The 3,899-nt window shown below is 54.3% G+C and overlaps 1 long non-coding RNA gene across 2 annotated transcripts; it reads left to right on the top strand.

Annotated features, from left to right (window-relative positions):
- The first annotated feature begins 640 nt into the window (after positions 1–640).
- LOC135173672 (uncharacterized) lies at positions 641–3,239 on the top strand. 2 transcript variants are annotated; one of them, XR_010301398.1, is made up of 4 exons: positions 641–1,833; positions 1,935–2,080; positions 2,258–2,416; positions 3,040–3,239. It is a non-coding gene; the product is annotated as an uncharacterized LOC135173672 (long non-coding RNA). The 2 variants fall into 2 exon arrangements; XR_010301397.1 differs by having other exon boundaries at positions 641–2,080.
- The last annotated feature ends 660 nt before the right edge of the window (positions 3,240–3,899 follow it).

Here is a 3,899-nt window from a genome sequence, read left to right as displayed (position 1 = left end):
TGTCCCATCCCCTCCTCTCCCCCCCCCCCCGTGTCCCATCCCCTCCTCTCCCCCCCCCCCCGTGTCCCATCCCCTCCTCTCCCCCCCCCCCGTGTCCCATCCCCTCCTCTCCCCCCCCCCCGTGTCCCATCCCCTCCTCTCCCCCCCCCCCCGTGTCCCATCCCCTCCTCTCCCCCCCCCCCCGTGTCCCATCCCCTCCTCTCCCCCCCCGTGTCCCATCCCCTCCTCTCCCCCCCCGTGTCCCATCCCCTCCTCTCCCCCCCCCCCCCGTGTCCCATCCCCTCCTCTCCCCCCCCCCCCGTGTCCCATCCCCTCCTCTCCCCCCCCCCCCGTGTCCCATCCCCTCCTCTCCCCCCCCCCCCGTGTCCCATCCCCTCCTCTCCCCCCCCCCGTGTCCCATCCCCTCCTCTCCCCCCCCCCCCGTGTCCCATCCCCTCCTCTCCCCCCCCCCCCGTGTCCCATCCCCTCCTCTCCCCCCCCCCTCGTGTCCCATCCCCTCCTCTCCCCCCCCCCCCGTGTCCCATCCCCTCCTCTCCCCCCCCCCCCGTGTCCCATCCCCTCCTCTCCCCCCCCCCCCGTGTCCCATCCCCTCCTCTCCCCCCCGCCCCGCAATAACGAGAGCCACACTGGAGGCCAGAGCTGTGCTGCCGCAGCAAAGGGCAAAGGAGGCAGCGAGATGCTGTAGTTAGTCTGAGCGTTGCTGCCAGGCTGCAACAAGAGGAAGGGAGATGCTGGCCCCGAGCAGGCGAAAACAAGAGAGGAGCAAGGCAGGAAGCAGAAGAGCAAACCTATCTCATGAGGGAAACAGCAAAACTTCAAACACAGGTTTAAGCACAACATACGAAGGAGGGAGAGAAATCCCAAGCAGAGGAAAGGGGAAGAGTGGCTCGGAGAAAAGCAAAACCAGCCCACAAAGGAGACAGCCAAAACACCACCCCGCAAAGGAGACAGCCAACCTACCACCACAAAGGGGATCAGCCAAAGGCTTCTGCCTTTCCTGGGGCAGCTTAAAAAGGGGAGTGGGCAGGGCTGGTGAAGTGGCCCCAGCTGGGGTGGGAGGAGACTGCAACAGAGCCCAGGTGCTGTGGGATTAGGGGAGGGGAAGGGGGGAACATGGTGCAGGTGGGGTGGAAAAGGAAGGATGTGGAGAGGAAGATGATGGGGATGTCTCTGGCACAATGACATCTGCCAGATGTGAAGCTGCATTTCACACCAGTGCTCCATCACTGCTCATGGGCAGTGCCCACTGTACAAGCACTCACAGGGGGCTGCTTTCCCCTCCCCCCCTTTTTGTCTTTCCCTAACCTATGCCAACACAGCACTCAGGCGTTCAGTCTGCAGATCCAAAGGAAAGATCAGGCTGGAGAACCCATTCCAGAGGTTCCGTGGGACACTGAGGAAAGGGCACTGGGGAGAACTGGGACTGATTTTACAACTGGCTGCCTGGAAAAACACCCTTTGAAGAGTGAAGCTTTTTCTTCTCCAGGACTAGAACAAGGGGGCACAGCCTCAAGCTGTGCCAGGGCAGGTCTAGGCTGGATGTTAGGAGGAAGTTGTTGGCAGAGAGAGTGATTGCCATTGGAATGGGCTGCCCAGGGAGGTGGTGGAGTCACCGTGCCTGGAGGTGTTGAAGCCAAGCCTGGCTGGGGCACTTAGTGCCATGGTCTGGTTGGTTGGCCAGGGCTGGGTGCTAGGTTGGCCTGGATGAGCTTGGAGCTTGCTTCCAACCTGCTTGATTCCATGATTCTAAGAAGATCTCCCATGTCCCACCCTAGCTGGAAAACATCTCCCGTGTGCCAGTCTGGTTGGATGCTCTCTCCATGAGGCTTTGGGGTTTGATTTGTTTGATTTCCCACCTGGCTTTTAGCCAAAGCTCTTCCTGGCCAGATTTGGTGGTGTTTTTTTGTTTTTCACTCCTCCTCCCACCCCCACAGCACCTGAGGTCAATTGAAGTCTCCTCCCACCCCAGCTGTGGCCACTTTGCCCTCCCTGCTCACTGCCCTTTATAAGCAGTGCAGGAGGAGCCCAGCCCCAAGCTGGGCCCATTGTGGGCCAAGGGATCCTCTGCCTGGCATCCCAGGTGAGTGCCCACGGGTGAGCACCGGGTGCGTGGTGGAGGATTTCAAAGGCCGGGGGGCCTGGCTGGCCCCCCGGCTAGCTAGGGCCATGTTAGGGCTAAGCTACTGACCCATTGCAACGTCTACCTTAGCTCACGGGTGCTAAGTCTCTGTGTTTATTGAGACTGAGTTTTCTCTAGGAGGTTGGATCCTCGAAGGTTTTGCTCTAGGTTCTGCGATGGATGCAAAGATGGAGCAGGAGCACCAACTGGAGCTGGTAACAGACCAGGATCCTCCGGAGCTTTGCTCTAGGTTCTGCGATGGCTGCGAACGTGGACCAGGAGCACGAACTGGAGCTGGTAATGGAACTGGTAGTGTAGAGTGGAGAGGAGGAGGAAAGCAGCAGAGGCTGCCCGGGGGAAGACGGAGAGGGGAGGCAGGACCTTATGATGAGAGGCTAAGGAACCTGAGGCTTTTTAGTCTGGAGAAGAGAAGACTGAGAAGGGATTTACTAAATGTTTATAGACATCTGAGGGCTGGTCATGAGAGGGGGACAGGCTCTTCTCACTTGTTCCTTGTGATAGGACAAGGAGCAATGGGTGTAAGTTGCAGTGTAAGAGACAACTTCTTTACTGTAAGGTCACAGAGCACTGGAACAGGCTCTCCAGAGAGGTTGTGGGGTCTTCTTCTCTGGAGGCTTTCAAGGGCTGATCTGCACTGGATTGTGTGGTCCTGTTCTGGCAGGGGAGGTTGAACTTGATAGCCTTCTTGGTCCCTTCCAACCCCTAATATCCTGTGATCTGAAGTTACAGCTGAGGCTGATCTCTTTTAGTTTAAAAAGCAAAGGGGAAGCATGAGATGTTGAGGGATAGAAAAGGGAAAGAAAAAAAAAAAAGAGAAAGAGAAAATATTGAAGCTAAAAGAAATGAGGAACAGCACTGGCTTGCAGAAATAGAAATTACAGAACTTTTTTGACTATCAGACTCTGAGCAGCCTGGACTACTTGAGGATGCCCCTGCTGACTGTGGGGGTGATTGGACTAGATGAACTTTGGAGGTTCCTTCCAGCCTGGACCATTCTATGCCTTTTCTGGTGAATTACATCAGATTCTCTTGGAGTGACACTTGGCATGGGGCAAAGTATCTATTGTAATCTCATTTAATAAACTGTTCAACCACTTAAGTATGCTTCATTTCTGCTTTGTCCACTGGAAACATGTGCTTTAGCAATTAATTAACAACCTTTCTAATTATGTGTATACAGGCAGCACTCTGCTATGACCCTACAGAAACACAAGGAATGTTCGGTTGCTCAAAATACATGTTCATTTCTGAAAAGGGGATCAGAAAGGCCAGAGGAATGTAGCTCTTTGCAGCCTTCCTTGGATTTACTGGAGGAATTACTTGCTTGTTCAGAATTAGCCATGACTTCAGCACGGGCTTCATTCCAGGTCAAAGATGCAGTTGTGGAAACAAACCCAAATCTTCTATTAAAATAATAATAGTAATAAAGCAGACAACATCAGATACAATATTTCTACTTCAAAGAAAATGTAAGTAAGTATTTCATTCAAGGTGTTTTCAGGGGAAATGATCTGACCTGGGAGAACTCTGAACTTCAGGAACTTAGATGTGGACCCAAACTGAAACTTTGCAATACTGGAAGCATAGGCTCAGAGGATGGGAATGCTGATAAGCTGAAGAGACCTTCTAGGCTGCAACATCTCCCAGTGCAGCTTATTTTCCAGTTTAGAGTGGAGTCTGATGCTTACTGCTTTTAAGGAGGAAACAACTTCCAGGGCAGTTTTGAGCCTGACTGGAGATAGTTTGGAGTGCCTGGTGC

The sequence above is a fragment of the Pogoniulus pusillus genome, chromosome 3 (assembly GCF_015220805.1).
Source record: "Pogoniulus pusillus isolate bPogPus1 chromosome 3, bPogPus1.pri, whole genome shotgun sequence".
NCBI classification, from domain to species: Eukaryota; Metazoa; Chordata; class Aves; order Piciformes; family Lybiidae; genus Pogoniulus; species Pogoniulus pusillus.
The sequence above is the reverse complement of the archived record's forward strand: the minus strand, read 5'-3'. Positions and strand labels throughout refer to the sequence as shown.